Genomic DNA, 11,486 nt, shown 5'->3' on the forward strand with positions numbered 1-11,486 from the left:
TCCATGGTCTTGGGAACCATGTCAATGGAAAGAAGTTTGCAAAACTGGAATCTATAAACTGTTTACCACCTCAGCCATTCAAAGCTCTCTCAAGCATGTTATGCAGCCCTGTCATATGCACATGTATATAACAGAAAGGCACACTAGCTTCTGGGTGTTTTTAAAAGTTGTGCACTGTTTTCTTTCTTGTTTGCTAGAATAACTAGTTGAACAACACCCCCCCCCCACCCCCACCCCCAAATAGGCATGTATTTCTCATGCAATGCTGTTTTGCTTAGGAAAATTTTCAAATCTTTTAACTTTTCTAAAACATTTTCTTCTATTTTCTCTATTTTGTCTTCTCTATTCCCACCTCAGGTATTAACAAGCTGGTCAGAAACACGAGAAGCTCTGTGATGTAGTGGTTTGAGAATAGGACTCTAGAGAGCATGGTTCAAAGAAAGCTCCCCATAAACAAAAATTACAAAAGAAACCCCATTGTGGATTCTCCTTATGACTTGAAGGAAGATAACAACAACAGGAACATGATATGTTCATGTCAGAATTATATGGCCACCGGTGTATATGTCGCCTGGGTATGCATTTTCCAAAGCTGTTTATTAGAAATACTCATTGTTAGCACCCTTATCGCTGGGTTGCTGTGAGTTTTCTGGGTTGCATGGCCATGTTCCAGAAGCATTCTCTCCTGATGTTTCGCCCATATGTATGGCAGGCCTCCTCACAGGTTGCAAGGTATATTGTAAACTAAGCAAGGGAGGTTTATATATCTGTGGAAGGTCCAGGGTGGGAAAAAGAACTCCTTTCTGTTCGAGGCAAGTGTGAATGATGCATTTAATCACTTTGATAAACATTGCAAATCCTTACACCTGGGAGAATCCTTTGTTGGGAGGTGTTTGCTGGCCCTGATTGTTTCATGTCTGGAATTCCCCTGTTTTCAGAGTGTTGTTCTTTATTTACTTTCCTGATTTTAGATAGTAAAATTGGGACAGTAATTTTCTCTGTTTGTGTGTGGATATACTTACACACACACATGCTTTGTCATGCCCACAATCCTTTGGACATTTTCCTATATCTATAAACATAAACAGACATACAACCTAATATGTCAATTCATCAGCAAAGTCCACCCAGGATGGTTTAGAGATCCAAAGCAGGGCTATGGACAGCTTGGCAAAAATGGTTTGAATATAGCAATAGTCATGAAATAACAAGCTATCCCCAAATGCATTTTTGGTCTTTATGGCTGATATACTTCAGTGAACAAAGCTATTTGAGTAAACAATCTATCCTTATTTTGTGTATGGAGAGAAGATCTGCCTTTGATTGTTGTTTCTATAAACTGGCTGGCTGCCAGGATTCTCTGGGAAGAGAAACAACGCATTAAGGATAGAACTGTGAATATAGCTCTTGTTGGAGTTTTCAGCTAAATTTCACCTTCACGTGTCCTCCCCCAGCTCCTGATAAAAGGTATCTCTGCTAGTGTTTTCTTAAGCTGCCTGGAAAGAATTTCTGATACACTGAATGGGAGCCTTTTAAAATTCTTCTTGGAGCATCCAGTGTCAGTAGGTTTTGACTGATGAGTTTATCTATTGAAAAGCTTCAGTTTACATTATCTATCAAAATGCATCCATCAACTTGCTGGCACCAGGATTTATGGTGAAGGAAAACTAGCTATTGTGATTGAATTCTATCAGATAAGCACATTCATGCAAACAAAGGGAAAGGATCTGTTACTATATGGACTGTTTTATTTAATGATGTGGACCTAAATACCTCAAAGGCACCAGATACTGTCTGGTCTTGGTTGCTATGTATTACTCAGTCCCAGGTAATACTTGAATAGGGGACTGGTAAATCTGTATGCTAAACTAGCAAAAATACTCCTGAGTATTTCTTGCCTAAGGAAAACCTATAAAATTCATGGTGTTACCATAAGTCAATTGGCAATGCAAAGGAAAACACACACACGCACACATTACTCATGCAGAACTTTTATAAAACTGAGGGTGGGAGTGAGAAAACTTCTCCTCCCACTATACAGAATTAGTGATTGCCTGTTTCATTTATCCCCTCAAAAATAGCAACTCATCAATAAATAGATAGCATTCAAGTCATTTTATCAATAATGCCCCACAATCTCTCAGCATTTAGCAAAATTTACCCATGCTAGATCTGATAAGAGTCAGATGGATATTTTTTATCTATATAGACAAGTTATAATTGCTGAGAGCTTTGTTAGAGAATTCCACATGTGTTTTGCACAAAAAGATCACTTTCCTCCATCTGGCAAGCTGGAAATCTGTATGTAAAATTCAGAATAGCAACATATGGTGTTCACCAGCCTTCCCCATTCCACCCCCACCCGCATATGCATATATGCACATTTCTTCCACTGGTTTTGATATTATAATATAGATATAGGAAATAAAACTTTGGGACCTCACCTGTCCCCCATTTTCTGTCACATAATGTCCATTATAGATTGTAAGCCTGAGGGAAAATTAACATTTTGTAAGCTGTAAGTTGCTCTGTGCCTCTGTGGCTGAAGAGCAGGGTAAAATTATTCTAAATAAATAAATACATAAATAAAATTATGTCCACGAGGGATTGGGGAGAGGGAGGCAAAGATGGATTTTCATTCAAGCTAGGTAAATGAAGTCCTATTTTATGTGGACACATTTGAATATGTATTCCTAATTGGGGTTGGTTGAACTCAAGCAACAGCTGTGTGCACCAAAGAACTACATATATGTCTAGCAAAAATCACACTAAGCTCCTCTACACTAAACTAACACAACATTGCTAAAACACTAAGGACAACTCAACTAAAACCTAACTAACCATCTCATTAGATGGGGCTTGGTAAGTGTCCTAGAATGCTTTTTCATTGCCCATCCCACAACATTGCTGGGCTTCCAGCTGAACCTCATCCACAAGTGGAGTGGAAGCTTTGTACAATGTTTCCCTCCCGACGTGGGATCTACACATAATGTGTTGGCTTCCAATAGAGCCAGCATGGATCCTCATCATTTAGGTGATACTTCCCACATATGACAGTACTGTATTTATGCTCGAAGTGATTTTTTGTCTACAATAAACAACCTGTTATAATAAATGTGAAAGACCTTAAAGTGTTACAAAACCCCTGGCTATTTCTCCTGTAGTAGACAACATGACTACTCTTCTGAAAATCCTCAAAACAGAAGGCAACTCAGACACCTGCAAAACACTTTCTTAAGAAACTGTTCCTTGCTGAGCATTCAGCAAACCTATGTCCTGCAGATTCCCAAATAATTTACTCCTTATTTTTTTCCTGTGAACTAGAAGACCCATCAGTACTCTGGAGGAAGCTGGATGGATGACTCCTAGAAATGTGCTGCAGGTGGCAAAGCAGCAGTGTAGGAGAGAAGAAAATGGTGTTTTGTTGAAAAGGGATTGGTATCGATTTCATTTGACAGATACTCAGGTCCTTTATAAAAAGACTATCATGCTATAAAATATAGTTCAACAGTGAGATCAATAACTTATCAGTAGTGAAACCAAGCTTGATGTCCTTTTCTAAGTTATAAAACATATAATGTAACCTTGAAAACTTCTCATGTTAATGACAGTTCACTTCTTACATTGGGACACCACAAATATGGACATATAAGGAACATATTGCCATGATACATTACAATAAATCTAAATGAAACAAAATAAAAATATACTAAGGTATGCATGATTTTTTGTTCAGAAACAAAAGTTCATGTTAGATGATATTTCAAATGACTGATAACTGTCAGACAACATCAAGGAAATTTGGGATGTACATTCCCTCTCATTTTCCAGGAAAACCTGAGAACCGTATTCAATCAGGATCTCCAAGAAATGACTTTCATCAAAATGTTAATGAAACTAAGAAATAAGCTGACAAGAAAGGCAGTCCATGCTGCCTGTAGCTTAAATCAAGAGTGGGACTCATATGGCTCTACACATGTTGCTGGCTATGTGGCTAGAGCTGATTAGGATTGTAGTCTCATAATTTCTAGGGGACTACACAATTCTAAATTCTAAATCCAAAACAAACTCTCATTCAGTAGTTGAGTAGTAAATTAATACTGATATAATTTACCTTAATTAAATGGTTTCAACATTGATGAGATTCAGCTGAATTTAGACCTGGATCACTGCTGTAAACCCGTATTGTATACATTTATAGGACTTGTAAAGGGTGTGTGACTTATCTCTTTTCCCAACCTGTTGTTCCCACTAGACATTTAATGTGTCCTTTTTTTAACCCATCCATCCAAATTCTCAGAGTAGATTCTGCCAATGGCAATAAAAAAGGGTAGGCAAAACCACAATGATGTTGACATAGCTGGTTGCATGACTGACAGAGAATGAGGAGTCTTTGAGCAAGAGAACTTCAAGATAATAGTTTTGAGGTGTGAGGACAAGAATATCAGTCCCCCATTTTGGAGTAATTGTTGTGTCGAAAGTTGCTTTATACAAGCTGTGCTTTGTGCTTTAATGTAAAGCAATTTAGGTAACTGCATCTGTGAAGATCGAATGTGTGTGTTTCTTTTTCTATATTATTTTCCAGGCCATCTAAGCATGACAACTGAATATAGACAAGAACGAAATTTCCGCACATAATCTCAGAACTAGAAAAAAAGTAGATCTGGTGCTTGGATAGTGTTTTATGTGCAGACAAAGGGAGATGCTGGTCCAATATAATAGATATGGCATTGCTTCTCCCAAGGCAAAAGCCATCCTCCACCAGCCTAATTCTGCCTTCCTCATTATGTATAACCAGAGATGAAACAGAACCAGCACTCATGGGAGTTGAAATTTCAGGACTTTTTAATTTGCAGGCATTATGACACAGTTTGCCACTATAACTTCAGTAGACACCCCTGTTAAACTTTTGAATTTTCAGAGCAGCTGGAAGAGAAACAGATTTTTGAAACATCTGTATTGTCAAAGGCTTTCCCCATTGAGATGTTCCATTAAAGCCCTGGCAGACCATGCAAAAAGAATCTGCGAATCCCACCTCCTCCAAGACAAAATGAACCACCTAAACTGGGCTTTACAGGCCAATGGATACTCCACCTCAGACATCGGAAAAGCTACAAGACTAAGAAAAAGCCACAAGAATAAAGTCAAAGATCCACCCAGAGGAAAAGTGTTCTTGCCATACATCAAGGGAACCACTGACCGCATAGGGAAGCTGATGAGGAAATGCAACATACAAACTATCTACAAACCCACTAAGAAAATCCAACAACTGCTATGTCCAGCAAAGGACAAGAAGGATTCTCTCACCTCTGCAGGAGTCTACCGCAACTGTGGACAAGTCTACACAGGGACCACCAAATGCAGCGCCCAAACATGAATGAAGGAACATAAGCGGCACTACAGATTACTTCAACCAGAGAAGTCAGCCATAGCAGAGCACCTGATGAACTAAGCTGGACACAGCATATTATTTGAGAACACAGAAATGCTGGACCATTCTAACAATTACCGTGTCAGGCTACACAGAGAAGCCATTGAAATCCACAAGCATGTGGACAATTTCAACAGAAAGGAAGAAACCATGAAAATAAACAAAATCTGGCTGCCAGTATTAAAAAATTCTAAAATTATAACGGTAAATAAAGAACAAAACTCAAACACATGGGAATTCTAGACAAGAAACAATCAGGAACACCTAATCACTTCTCAACAAAGGATTTTCCCCCAGGCAGTAACAAACCACACCTAAAACTGTCAGGCCATCATACGCTAATCAAGGTAGCCAATTGAAACATTCACACCTAGTTCCAACAGACAAGAGTTCTTTCTCCCACCCTAGACTTTCCACAGATATATAAACCCAATTTTCCTAGGTTGTTGTAGGTTTTTTTGGGGGGGTTATATGGCCATGTTTTAGAGGCATTCTCTCCTGACATTTAGCCTGCATCTATGGCAAGCATCCTCAGAGGTAGTAAAGCCATGAAAGCCTTTGACAACCAATTTTCCTAGTTTCCAACAGACCTCACAACCTCTGAGGATGCCTGCCATAGGTGTAGGTGAAACATCAGGAGAGAATGCTTCTAAAACATCGCCATACAGCCCAAAAAAACTACAACAACCTGGTTTCAAAACAGCAGTCATTTATTATATGCTACTTTGTAACCCAAAGTAAACATGTTTGTGTATTATTTTAATTTACATTGTGATCTCCCTCATTTCTCATGCTGGGAAAAAGATAGGAAAAATGAAATTAATTAATAAAAAATCAAGTTTTTTCTTGCTTTGGTCTTGAATAATTGAGACCCATTAATTTTTATAACAAGACTGCTTCTAGTGGGAGTGACAATTGCTTGAATTGTTTGTTTTGGGTGGATGTTTTTCATAGATCCACACCTGCATTTGTAGTTTATCCTTGGGCTGTTGCTCTAAGAACTGTCATGACAAAAGCTTACCCATCAAAACGCTACACCAATTTAATAATCACTCAGTCAGATGGCATTTACCTTTAACATTTGTCTCTCTTTACAGACTTCAACAGTCAAACACCTTCCCACAGAGTCAAACAGATTTGTATTCCCTCTTAAATATACAAGACCATCTTAATGGACAAAGATTTCTTTATTGCCTTTATAGAAGGAACCTTCTTTTTCAGAAGGGAGGAGAAAAAAATGTGGACACAAACCCATCCAATGAATACAGTCTCATCCAATAGACATTTATAGAATACTTAACCAAACAGAGATTCTGAAGGTCAGCAAGTCCTTGGGCAATGTATTAGTATGCATGTGCTTAGGCTGCTTGAATTACTAAATTGCTGCCTTTTTTTGGTTTGCTATCATTGCTTGCAAGATTTTTCCTTCCAAGAATTTTGAGTTTCATGCTGTTTAGGAACGCAAAAGAAAAACTATGATCACAGTAAAATGTGTTATTTTACTGGGAAAATCATGGTTTCAACAAGAAGGGGTGCCTTGAATTTCATTTATAAATAAAATAAAGGTGTTTGGATTAAGTCCACACTTAGCCTTAGTCCACACTTTAGACAAATTACTGGAGCAAATATTCATATACCCCATTTAAAAGTTTAACTAGAAAATTGTATGATTTGTGCTAGGTTCATTTTTTAGGGTGTTAATAGACAAAATAGACGGAGACGATAGATACAACATTTTGAACCAGGCTTTCCACACAGTTAAATTGATGCAATGACAAGATTTAGAATTGCTGTTCCAGGGGGGGGTGGGGGAAGGGGGGGGAGGGGGGTTTGTTGGGTGATACATAACTAAGGAAGGTACAGTAGGTCATTTAAGGAATGCTTACTTTTGTATATTGAATGTATATTGAAATAAGTCCTGTACGGCAAAATTTTGTTGATTGTTGGGATGTATCAAAATAAATAAGTATCTAGGGAAAAAAAATCAGGAGTCAGATAACACCCAACTTCTGAGAACTGAGTATTCTCTCCCTTGTAGCATCCTGGCAAGATGGATTTCCATCGGTGGCCACCGGAAGTTGCCATGTGTCATGGGATGGTCTCCATGGAATTCCGTTTCACCAGCATGCAAAAATAGAAAGAAAATGGTGGATAAATCCGTGTGACAAGGTCATAGGAGTGTTTTACATTTTCCTTTGTATTTTCACTAAAATGAGTATGGGTGTAGAAAAATGGATGCCCAGCAACCTCCTTTCTTCTTGGCCACAAGTTGCCAGTTGGAAAAATGTATTCTTCATTAGCAGAGTTCCAGTGGAAATTAAGAAATGCTTTCATAATTGCTTCATTACTAGAAAAAGTTGCTCAGGTCTCAAGACAATATTGGAAACAGAGCTAGGATTGTTAGGTTTGAAACTTAATTTAATAATGTCAAATGCTAGAAATTGAGGAATCAGTCCATTACCATCAGAACCTATAACAAGGTTATCATTTCATTTCGTCATGGAATGTGCAAGGAAATGGAGGTTGCTGCCACTGGCCCAGTAGGCACATTTTTATATTGGTACCTTCAAAATTGTTTTCCTTTTTTGCCATATTATCTTTTCCCAACCTGGAATTTCTTCCAATATACTACAAAGCCCATAATACAATTGTTACAGAGTGACAATGGGACTACAGTACATCTGAAAACACAGACACAGCTATCATAAAGATTGGTTCATATTTTAACAACAAAAAGATTTGTAAGGTTGCTCTGATTTTTCTGGGCTGTATGGCCTTGTTCCAGAAGCATTATCTCCTGACATTTCGCCCACAGCTATGGCAGGCATCCACAGAATGAACAAAATCTGGGTACCAGTATTTAAAAAACCCTCTAAAATCAGGACAGTAAATAAAAAGGAACACTCAAACAACATTGGATTTCCTCACATGAAACAATCAGGGCCACATAACACCTCTCAACAAAGGATTCCCCCAGGCAGGAATCAGCCAGTCTTTGAAGCTGCAAAGCCATTAAATGCTAATCAAGAAGGCCAATTGCAACATTCACACTTGCCTCCAACAAACAAGAGTTCTTTCTCCCACCCTGGACACTCCACAGATATATAAACCTCACTTGCCTAGTTTCTAATAGACCTCAGCAACCTCAGAGGATGCCTGATAGATGTGAGCAAAACATCAGGAAATAATGTTTCTGGAACATGGCCGTACAGCCCTGAAAACTCACAGCAACCCAGGTTTCCGACCATGGAAACCTTCAACAACAAAAAGATTAAAGTTTATCATTAAGCTTTTTCCCAGCATGTGCCCTGTTTGTTTGTACCTACATTTACTGGTTTACTACAGGTTAATCAAGAATGATGTTAAAGCAGGAGAGGAAATTATACATTCTTCTAAATGTTAACAAATTCCAGAATTACTTTCCATTGGCCATTGTGAGACAGGATTAACTTTTCAGTTGACATGAGGTAGGGGAACAATATGGAGGAGAAAAAGACAAGAATTATTCTTCAATTTCTATCCTGGATCTTCAGCAGCTTTCCAACATGTCTCCTGCTGAGTTCTGCTGCCCAGGAACAGGGATGCATGATCCATTTCCTCTTGTCCTAATCCTTTTTTGCCTTTAGGCCTTTTTATCTTACTGCATTGGCCAGAAGAAGAGCACTGCTTTTGAGCAACAGTTTCTAACTAATGTTCCAATTTCAGAAACCAAGCAACTCACTAAGATATGAGATTAATTTCGTTATTACATCGTACCACCAAAAAAATCTAGTGAGTTAATAATTTACTCAGTTCATTCGCTAGTCATTTTTCAAGCACCAGAAGGATATCAACAGAAAATTCAAACTGCTCGCCTTTCCCTCTGTCCCTGGAAACTCCACAATCCATCCTGTCATGTTTTATAGTTCAATGCATGTAGGTTCTCCAATTCTGGAAGTTGTACTGAATCCCAAAATATATGTGAGTAGTATGGAGGAGAAAAACACATTATTCTTCAATATATTGTTGAAGGCTTTCATGGCCGGAATCACTGGGTTGTTGTAGGTTTTTTCGGGCTAAATGGCCATGGTCAAGACATTATTCTTCCCTTTCTATCCTGGATGTTCAGCAGCATTCCAACACATCTCCTGCTGTTTTATTTTATTTTGTCAGACAAGGCTGGGATGAGGTTGAGTAATCAGGCAAGCTACAACTTTTTCACATGTGATGGTCCCGATGTAGCCAGAAATGGTGAAATAAACAGGGCCAACTGTACCATGAGACAGAGCAGAGCAGCTGCATTGGGTAGCAGACTGTAGCAGACTGTCATGAAAAGATTGTAAATAATTATTTCAATGGTTGTTATTGGTTTGTTTTTTTACTGCTAGGAATGGGGAGTGGTGTTTTGTTTCTATCTTATGATCCAAAATAACTTGGTTGGCTTACTATTTTGCATTTTTTCTTCGGCAGAAAAATAGAAAAATGAGAGAATCCAAGATAAGAGGCCACCACGACACCAACACCCTCCTCCAGGCTGCTGCGGGCCCAGGAGAGCCTTGCCATCGCCCTTCTTCAGATTTGTTGTTGTTGTTTGTTTGTTTTGGTAATGGATGTTTGCCACTTTGTTACTTTTGTCTGTAAACTGCACAGAGTCCATTTGGGAAGATAGGGTAGGTTATAAATATATTATTATTATTATTATTATTATTATTATTATTATTATTATTATTATAGACTGGTCCTGTAAGCAAAAACCAACTCTTGCATACCTGTAATCTCTACCTGAATTCAGGTAAGTATAGAGAATGTTCTCATTTTATAAAAAACAAGAATATTTAGAAGATCCAATTTAATTGTTTAAAACTCTTTATCCTCTCCTTTAATCAATAATACATACCAGACATGACACAAACAGGAGAGTCTTTTTATGGCATGAGGGAAAAAATGTCACAGTAGTACAACCTGGCTGGTTTGATGAAAATCCCCTGTCTCCTAGTAATAAGTCTCATACCTTCAATGTACTTGTGAAATGCTTGCTGTGCATGACATATAACATAACTTAATGGAGATAATTAAATCTGTCTCATATAAAATAACTGTCTCAAATAGCACAATTAAAAAAGGTGAAATAATATCTGTAGGCATAGTTGTCCTCCAAAGTGGGACACATAAAATGTGAAGATGAATTACTATGTTGTGACAGTGATATTTTTATTCTAGGAGATTTATGGGCTGTTGCTTTTAGGTTGCTGATAGGATTTCCATTCCCATTCAACATGCTTCCCCCTTCAGTTTCCTTACTTGGTCATTATCAAATACCTCCATCTTGTTTAAATAACAGAGTACTTAACCTCTGTTTGATGTTGAGAATGTAGGGCTGCTGAAATTACAACAAAGAGGATATGAGCACGCATGTGTGTGCACATGGAGAACTTTAACTTTCCTTGAAAATATTGCTCAGCCAGCTCATTTATTTGCATTCTGCTGAAACAGTTGTGTGTGTGTGAGGGGCGAGGGGAGAATTTTTCCATTTCTTTGAATTTACAATGAATGTATTGCCTTCCTATGGTTAATCTGGACATCACTAAAATAAGTAGCTTTACTTAAAGTTTAATTGAGCCCAATGAGATTTTTTCAAACACATTATGTATGGGTTTATACGGTGAAAAATATTGCAAATGCTTTTTATTTGACAATAGCCAATTCCAATTTCATGAAAGATATTTTTGTTAACTACAATAAGTTGTATATTAAGATTTTTATACTTATGAGCAAGGTTATTGGTGGTTCTTACATATTGCTAAATAGTACACTTAAAAAGAACATGTATCTTTCTAAATCCTGACCATCGTATTAAAAACACTTTTACACAATGCAAGAAAACTTTCAAAAGTATCTGATTGGGCAACATTAGAAACAGAATTCCAGAGTGATCCATCAAGACAGAGCTTATGTTTCTACACCCTGTTCTAAAATTAAACTAATACAAATGTTGTTAATTCTGGACACCATAGAATACTAGGCAAAAACACATGACTATACTCATTTTTGCCTATCAAGAAACCATATCGAAATG

General features: G+C 37.7%; 1 long non-coding RNA gene across 2 annotated transcripts in view; it reads left to right on the plus strand.

Moving 5' to 3' along the window:
* The window catches only part of LOC132766437 (uncharacterized), a 50,820-nt gene extending 39,717 nt beyond the window's left edge, over positions 1-11,103 (plus strand). Inside the window, exons 4-6 of one of the 2 annotated variants that reach the window (XR_010909321.1) lie at positions 358-575; positions 6,529-6,750; positions 9,881-11,103. This is a non-coding gene — a long non-coding RNA (uncharacterized lncRNA). The remainder of the gene's footprint in view (positions 1-357; positions 576-6,528; positions 6,751-9,880) is intronic. The other variant, XR_009630477.2, reaches the window with a different exon arrangement.
* The last annotated feature ends 383 nt before the right edge of the window (positions 11,104-11,486 follow it).

The sequence above is a fragment of the Anolis sagrei genome, chromosome 2, assembly GCF_037176765.1.
Source record: "Anolis sagrei isolate rAnoSag1 chromosome 2, rAnoSag1.mat, whole genome shotgun sequence".
Classification (NCBI taxonomy): domain Eukaryota; kingdom Metazoa; phylum Chordata; class Lepidosauria; order Squamata; family Dactyloidae; genus Anolis; species Anolis sagrei.